This window comes from Dendropsophus ebraccatus, chromosome 15, assembly GCF_027789765.1.
Source record: "Dendropsophus ebraccatus isolate aDenEbr1 chromosome 15, aDenEbr1.pat, whole genome shotgun sequence".
Classification (NCBI taxonomy): Eukaryota; Metazoa; Chordata; class Amphibia; order Anura; family Hylidae; genus Dendropsophus; species Dendropsophus ebraccatus.
Genome location: NC_091468.1, coordinates 1,309,889 through 1,318,994, shown reverse-complemented (window position 1 = coordinate 1,318,994; position 9,106 = coordinate 1,309,889).

Sequence of the window (9,106 nt, the reverse complement as noted above, 5' to 3'; positions counted from 1 at the left end):
TACCCTCCCTTTAACCCCTTAAGGACCGCGGGCGTACATTTACCGCCCCCGCTGCCTGGGCTTTAAGGCAAGAGGGCGTAAATGTAACGCCCTGGCGCGGACCCGTGCTACGGAGCGGGCTCACAGAGCTGAGCCCGCCCCATAGCGGGTGAGGACCGGCTGCTGTATGCAGCCAGGCCCTCATCCTCAATGGCGGACGACCGCGATCTCGGCGGCCGCCCGCCATTAACCCCTTAAACGCAGCGATCGCGCGGCATTTAAGTATAAGTGACCGGAGCATCTCCGGTCACTTAGCGATCGGGAGCCACGCAGCATGTCTGCAGGGGTCCCGATCGCATTTTCTGACTGCCGGAGGTCTTCTCCTTACCTCCGTGCAGTCTTCTGCTCGGTCCTCTGATTCAGCCTGCCACAGGCGGGCTGAATCAGAAGATCGCAGATAACACTGATCCCTGCAATGCTATGGCATAGCAGGGATCAGTGTTACTGATCTATTGTATGTACAGGATAGTTCCCTAAGGGGACTATAAAAGTGTAAAAAAATAAATAAATAAATGTTTTACACAATGCCCCAAAGCCCCTCCCCCAATAAAAGTGAAAATCACCCCCCCCCCCTTCCCATTTCATACATAAAACACATAAAAACTAATAAAGTTAATTAACATATTATATACCGTAGCGTGCGTAATCGTCCGATCTATTAAAATAAAACAATATTATTCCTGCATGGTGAACAGCGTGAACAAAAAACGGTTAAAAAAACGCAGAGATTGCTTTTTTTTTTTATGACACTTTATGTATAAAATTTTTTATAAAAAGCGATCAATACGTTTGATGTAGAAAAAAATTTTGCTAATAAAAACTAGAGATCATGACGCAAAAAATGACACCCCATACGACCTCGTAGGTGAAAAAGTAAGTGCGCTATAGGAGCCACAATAGGAGCATTTTAAATATGCCTATTTGCAAAAAAAAAAAAAAAGTTTTACTGCTAATAAAAAATAGTAAAACGTAAGAAAACCTAGTAAACCTGCATATCGCTGTGTTCAGACCGACCTATAGAATAAAGGAAAATGCCAGTTTTACCGTAAAGTGCATTACGTAAACATGGAAGCCCCCCCCAAAATTTGCGGAATCGCATTCTTTGACCCAAGTTCACCCCATAAATGATATTTTGGGGTTCCGTCATTCATTTTATGGCAGATTGAAAGATGCCATTACAAAGTACACCTACTCCTGAAAAAAACAAGCCCTCACATGGCCCTGTAGGTGGAAAAATAAAAGTGTAATGGGTCTTAGAAGGCGAGGAGGAAAAAGCGGAAACGCAAAAGTGACAATTGGCCCGGTCCTTAAGGTCATTTCAGGCTCTGTCCTTAAGGGTTAAGAGCAACTTATGTACTGTTCCTTTAAGAGCGACTTATGTACCATCCCTTTAAGAACGACTTTAGTACCGCCCCTTGAAGAGCAAATTTGTCGTCCCTTTAAGAGCAAATTTGGTGCCGCCCCTTTAACGGCTAGTTTTGGTGCTGTACGCGTAAGCACTGGTGCCACCCCTTTAAGAGCGACTTTGGTGCTGCCCCTTTAGGAACGACTTCGGTGCCGGCCCTTAAAAAGAATTTGGCGCAGTCAAGTTGTCCCATCCTTTTAAGAGCAACTTTTGTCCAGTCCCTTTTATGACCTACCCCCCCCCCCCCCCCCCCCCCAAAAAAAAAATCCAAATTAAATGGTTTGAACGGCACCTACCTGCATTTTCCTTGCTACCTACCTACCTGGTTGGTTGGTTGGCTGCCTGGCTGCAACTACAGTGTCTGTCTGTCTGCCTGGCAGTTATATGTGACATCACAGCCTTGATGACATCATCACGGAATGTTTCTCTGTGTATGCTAGATGTAAACAACTTTTGCTCCATTCACACATGGTAAATGTAAAGCCTTATATGTGCACTCACCGGCCAAGGTGCTTACAACACGCAGGGTGGTATGAACAGTCTGCTACGCACCCTAGGGGGGGGGGGGGGTGTCTAATTTTTGGAAACGCACTCGGGAGGGCACTGAACCTGGAAGCACTGCAGTACAAGGTCAAGGCCTGGAGAGGACAGAGCACGGTCTTTTTCCGTCTCACTGTTCTAAAAATCCATCTCATGTACATATATACAGTATATATATATATATATATATATATATATATATATATATATATATACATATACATACACTATTGGTCTAAGGGCTCTTTTACATGGAAAGATTATCTGACAGATTATCTGCCACAGATTTGAAGCCAAAACCAGGAATGGATTTGAAAAGAGGAGAAATCTCAGGCTTTCCTGTATGGCCCGATCCCTGTTTATAGTCCATTCCTGGCTTTGGCTTCAAATCTTTGGCAGATAATCTGTCAGATAATCTTTCCATGTAAAAGGACCCTAAGCCAAAAAGGCTATAAGGGAGCGGCTTCTGAGGGGACGCCACAAAAGCCAAATCAGACAACACATGGCATACATGTCTCAGTTTTGGCGGCGGCTTTAACATGGACAACATAGAAGCATTTATCTCTCTCTCTGTCACTGTCTGTCTATCTATCTATCTATCTATGTGTTTATGTGTCTATCTAGCTATGTATAGATAGCTACCAATTATTAAAGAGCGACTTTGTTGCCAGCCCTTTAAGAGAATTTTTGGTGCAATCACTTTAAGTGGTCCCATCCCTTTAAGAGCAACTGTGGTCCAGTCCCTTGAAAAGAAACTTTGTTACACTCACTTTGGTACATTCACTCACACCATAACTTTAAGAGCGAATTTGGCCCTTTACCATTAAGAGCGTATTTGGCACCGTCCCTTTAAGAGGGATTTTTGCCACAGCCCTGCAAGAGTGAATTGTGGTACTGTCGATTTAAGAGCGACTTTAGTTCTGTCCCTTTAAGAGCGACTGTCCCTTTAAGAGGTTGCTCCTAAATGGACGGCACCAAAATCGCACTTAAAGGGAAGGACCAAAGTTGCACTAAAAGGGACAAGACAAAAGTTGCTCATCAAGTGGAGGCAACAAATTTTCTCTTGAAAAACCAGTACCAAAGTCGCTCTCAAATGGACGGCACCAAAGTCGCTCTTTAATGGGACTACACCAAAGTCACTCTTTTTGGTCCAGTCACTTTAAGAGCGACTTTGGTACCGTCCCTTTAAGAGCCACTTTTCCCCAGTGTCTTCCTGGCTTCTGCTCACTGCCCGCAGCAGCCAGGAAACTGCAAGGACAGCTTCTGAAGTGACAGGCCGCTCAGCCAATCACTGCTCGCGGCTCCGTCGGACAGTGATTGGTTGAGCGGCCTGTTACTTCAGAGTCCGGCTCTGAAGTTCCACCGGCGGCTGCGGGTAGAAGCCAGGAAGACACCCGGGAGGGGCAGAAGCCCTCCGGGGAGCGTGGACAGGTACGTAGATACTTTATTCTTTTCTGTACACGTCCATCATCCGGCAGACGGTGATTTTAGGTCGGGACCAAAAGAGACGATCAGCAGATGATCATTGCCCCCGGCCGATGGTTGTCTTTATAAGGCTAGGTTCACACTGCGTTTTTGCAATCAGTTTCTTTCATCCGTTCTTTGCAAGAACGGATGAAAAACAGATGGAAAAACTGATACATTTGTGTGCATCAGTTTTAATCTGTTTTTCCATTGAATTCCATTATAAAAAAAAAACGGATCAGAACGGATCCGTCTTTTTTTTTTTTTTTTTGACGGACACAGAAGTAGGGTCAGCTACGTTTTTGTGTCTGTTAAAAAAAAACGGATCCGTTCTGATCCGTTTTTTTTTTTTATAATGGGAGTCAATGTGAAAACCGATCAAAACGGATGCACACAAATGCATCCTTTTTTTTCATCCGTTTTTGCAAAAAACGGATGAAGAAAAACGGATTGCAAAAACGCAGTGTGAACCTAGCCTTGCACAGAGCGATAATCTGCCCAATCGGCCTGATTGGAGAGATTATGGCTCCCTGTAATAGGGCCCCGAGAATCTTTCTTGATGCCGAGATGATTTCCTTGATCCCCATGAATAGTGCCGGAGTCTGGATGTAGAGCTGGACTATGGGATTGAGTTCTTGTAACCCGACATCGGGCCAATAAGTCCAGCGCCGGCCCCACCCCGGTGATCAATGTCTGTGACCGCTGTGACTATAGTTTATCCTTTATCCTTATGTTTTTTTTGTTTTTGTTTTTTTTTTTTTGCTCCAGCGCCACATCTATCCAGAGGCTGTATCTGGTATTACAGCTCAGCCGCATTCAAGTGGATCAGCCAATCAGAGATCTGCCTTTAATGGGGTGTTCCCATGTCAGCTTGTTATGCGCTATCTCTAGGATAGAGGAGAGCAGGCTGATTGCTGGGACCTGCAGTGAATGAAGCTCTCACCGTGTCCTTCGCTCCATCCATTCTCTATGGGGACACCAAACACTGCTGAGTTCAGTGCTTGGAAGCGTTCAGTGGCCCTGTAGAGAATGGATGGAGCACAAGCCGCTCAGGCACGGTCAGCGCTCCATTCACTGCAGGGATGATTGCGTCTCCATTTTTAGGATTGGATCCCCAGCGATCAGCTTGTTATCCCCTATCCTATGGGTAAAGGACAACAAGCTGAGATGGGAATCCCCCTTTACGCCAGCCACACGCACCATGAAATGCCGGTCACCGCTCATAAACCCCACAGTCCTCCCAGCTCCACCATATATCCATCCATGATTATTTCAGTAGGGGTCCGGAGCGGCTAACACCCTACAGGAAGAATCACGGGGAGTGTTTGAAATTCAGTATTTTTGATGGAAAGAACAGAACCGCACAATGGGCCGACGTTCCCATCAAAAATATTGGAAACTCTGATGGATCCCATAGACACAAATGTGAATTGTTAAGGGGGCTGTACAGGATTAGAAGACGTGGCGGCTTTCTTCCAGAAATAAAACAACCCCAGTCTTTGGGTTGCGAGCCGTATTAAAGTCAATGAGGCCAAGATAGGTGGGGCGTCGTTTTTGGGAGAGAGCAGCCATTTCTTCTAATCCTGTTTTGCCCCTTTAACAATTCCCCAAACTCTATTATGGGGGAGATTTATCAAAGGGTGTAAAATTTAGACTGGTGCAAACTGCCCACAGCAACCAATCACTGCTCAGCTTCCAGCTCTGGTGAAAGAAAAGAGGAGCTGTGATTGGTTGCTGTGGCAAGTTTGCACCAGTCTAAATTTTACACCCTTTGATAAATCTCCCCCTATAGGAAACATGTCAGTGTGCGAAAATGAAATAATTTGTGAGGAAACAAAAAAACGAGACGACACATAAGATAGGGGTAAAATGAAGAATTTTATTGGCAAATGTATTATGTTATTGTTATGGGATCCCTAAGCTATTGATCCAAAAGAAGGCGAAAACCTCTGGACATCGGGGGTCAATCTTTGTCGCAGGGGGGAAATTCCTTCTTGACCCCAAACATAGGCGATCGGTCCGAGGACCCTGGATCAAAGCTGCTAAAGTATGTCACTAGCTGGGGACTGATAGTAATGTAGGGGTAGGTATGATGTAGTGTGGGGGCAGATATCATATAGGGGCAGGTGTCATGTAGGGGTAGGTATGATGTAGTGTGGGGGGCAGGTATCATTTAGGGGCAGGTGTCATGTAGGGGCAGGTATGATGTAGTGCGGGGGCAGGTATGATGGAGTGTGGGGGCAGGTGTCATGTAGGGGCAGGTGTCATGTAGGGGCAGGTATGATGTAGTGCAGGGGGTAGGTATGATGTAGTGCGGGGGCAGGTGTCATGTAGGGGCAGGTATGATGTAGTGTTGGGGGAAGGTAGCATGCAGTGTATGGGTAGGTATGTAGTGCAAGTGCGGATGTCATACATTACCAGCGGATGCTTCCTAGCGTCGGCTCCTCTTCAGGATGAGTCTCTTCGGAGGGTGAGGTGGAATGACGAAATCTTCATCCATGCAGGCGCAGAGAATCCTGGCTCTTTCCGATCTTCTGGGCAGAGTCTTTTCTTCGGCCTTGGGCGCTGATCGATACCTCCGCTGGGCCTCCTCGTTGGTCGGCATACATCTCTAAAACAGAAAAATAATTGAAGTCAGTCAGAGATTCTTTTGAAACGATCTAGATATTATTGTTACAGGGATCCTAGCAGCCAATGCGGTGACTTACGTCCTTCTGGAAGATGGGAGAAGGCAGGAACTTGGCGGCGTAGGCGAGCGTCTGGAGGGCCTTCATATCCATGGTCTTCAGATCGACGGCGGGTCCATAGAAGATCGGGAGGCGTTGATAGAAGATCTAAAGAGAAAACAATACAGTGAATGTCAACTTTCCTATAGCAGGAATAAGGGCAGACATATTATACATGTAACCCCGGACAGTTACATAGGGGTCCTATGGGAGGGCGGGTGGCAGGGGGCGACCAACACCTTTAAAAAAAAAACCATTACTATCCCTACATATGGCAATACATAGTGGTAATGATGCCATGGCTCCAAGGAACCGGAGGAGTGTGACCCTGGGGATGGTGGAGGTTCCCTATGGATGGTTCCCCGGTCTCCTCCCATTAGCAGCGCCACCTGGGGCCCTCGGTCTCTGGCTCCATCCCACAAATACACTGACCGGCAGGAAAGCCCGGGCGCCGGCCATCCTCCAGTAGTCCTCAGGTGTCGCCTTCATGTCTCGCAGATGCAGGTCCAGGAAGTCCATGTCCAAAAATCGAAATCCAAAAATCGTAGTCCAAGAATCCGAAGCCAAAAAGTCGTATGCCGAGTAATCCAACCAAAAAAATCACCAAGAGAGCGGTCCAAAAAGAGCAAAAGAGCAGCAGTCGCAGAGAAGTCTGTCTTCACCCACAGAGGAGATCCAACAGACAAGGTTGCCTAGCGACGCGTTGCTTTTATTGATGTTGCGTGTTTGTCTCCTGCAATCCTATTGGCTGATCACTGACCAATGGGCTTTGATGACACTGACATGTATAGCACCCTTTACACTATGCTTCTTTTTTTTTTTTTTTTTTTTTAACTTTAGGTACAATGTTTGTTACCACATACTGGATTTATCCCTCTAATATATATAGTAAACAATGTTCCACTGTTGCCCACGGCAACCAATCACAGCTCAACTATGAAATATTAATTAGACGAGCATTTCCAGAAAAATACTTAGGGGGAGATTCATCCAACTGGTGTAAAGTAGAATTGTCTTAGTTGCCCTAGCAACCAATCAGATTCACCTTTCATTCCTCACAGATTCTTTAGAAAATGAAAGGTGGAATCTGATGGGTTTGCTAGGGGCAACTAAGACAATTCTACTTCACACCAGTTTTGATAAATCTCCCCCATAGTGCTTGAAAAGAGCGCCCCGTTAACAGTGACTTCCCTTTAAGTTAAACTTTAAGCCTTGATACCCTCCCTTTAACCCCTTAAGGACCGCGGGCGTACATTTACGCCCCCGCTGCCTGGGCTTTAAGGCAAGAGGGCGTAAATGTACGCCCTGGCGCGGACCCGTGCTAGCGGAGCGGGCTCACGAGCTGAGCCCGCCCCATAGCGGGTGAGGACCGGCTTGCTGTATGCAGCCAGGCCCTCATCCTCAATGGCGGACGACCGCGATCTCGCGGCCGCCCGCCATTAACCCCTTAAACGCAGCGATCGCGCGGCATTTAAGTATAAGTGACCGGAGCATCTCCGGTCACTTAGCGATCGGGAGCCACGCAGCATGTCTGCAGGGGTCCCGATCGCATTTTCTGACTGCCGGAGGTCTTCTCCTTACCTCCGTGCAGTCTTCTGCTCGGTCCTCTGATTCAGCCTAGCCACAGGCGGGCTGAATCAGAAGATCGCAGATAACACTGATCCCTGCAATGCTATGGCATAGCAGGGATCAGTGTTACTGATCTATTGTATGTACAGGATAGTTCCATAAGGGGACTATAAAGTGTAAAAAAAATAAATAAATAAATGTTTTACACAATGCCCCAAAGCCCCTCCCCCAATAAAAGTGAAAATCACCCCCCCCCCTTCCCATTTCATACATAAAACACATAAAAACTAATAAAGTTAATTAACATATTATATCCGTAGCGTGCGTAATCGTCCGATCTATTAAAATAAAACAATATTATTCCTGCATGGTGAACAGCGTGAACAAAAAACGGTTAAAAAAACGCAGAGATTGCTTTTTTTTTTATGACACTTTATGTATAAAATTTTTTATAAAAAGCGATCAATACGTTTGATGTAGAAAAAAATTTTGCTAATAAAAACTAGAGATCATGACGCAAAAAATGACACCCCATACGACCTCGTAGGTGAAAAAGTAAGTGCGCTATAGGAGCCACAATAGGAGCATTTTAAATATGCCTATTTGCAAAAAGAAAAAAAAAAGTTTTACTGCTAATAAAAATAGTAAAACGTAAGAAAACCTAGTAAACCTGCATATCGCTGTGTTCAGACCGACCTATAGAATAAAGGAAAAATGCCAGTTTTACCGTAAAGTGCATTACGTAAACATGGAAGCCCCCCCAAAATTTGCGGAATCGCATTCTTTGACCCAAGTTCACCCCATAAATGATATTTTGGGGTTCCGTCATTCATTTTATGGCAGATTGAAAGATGCCATTACAAAGTACACCTACTCCTGAAAAAAACAAGCCCTCACATGGCCCTGTAGGTGGAAAAATAAAAGTGTAATGGGTCTTAGAAGGCGAGGAGGAAAAGCGGAAACGCAAAAAGTGACAATTGGCCCGGTCCTTAAGGTCATTTCAGGCTCTGTCCTTAAGGGGTAAGGAGCAACTTATGTACTGTTCCTTTAAGAGCGACTTATGTACCATCCCTTTAAGAACGACTTTAGTACCGCCCCTTGAAGAGCAAATTTGTCGTCCCTTTAAGAGCAAATTTGGTGCCGCCCCTTTAACGGCTAGTTTTTGGTGCTGTACGCGTAAGCACTGGTGCCACCCCTTTAAGAGCGACTTTGGTGCTGCCCCTTTAGGAACGACTTCGGTGCCGGCCCTTAAAAAGAAAATTTGGCGCAGTCAAGTTGTCCCATCCTTTAAGAGCAACTTTTGTCCAGTCCCTTTTATGACCTACACGCCCCCCCCCCCCCCCCCAAAAAAAAAAAATCCAAA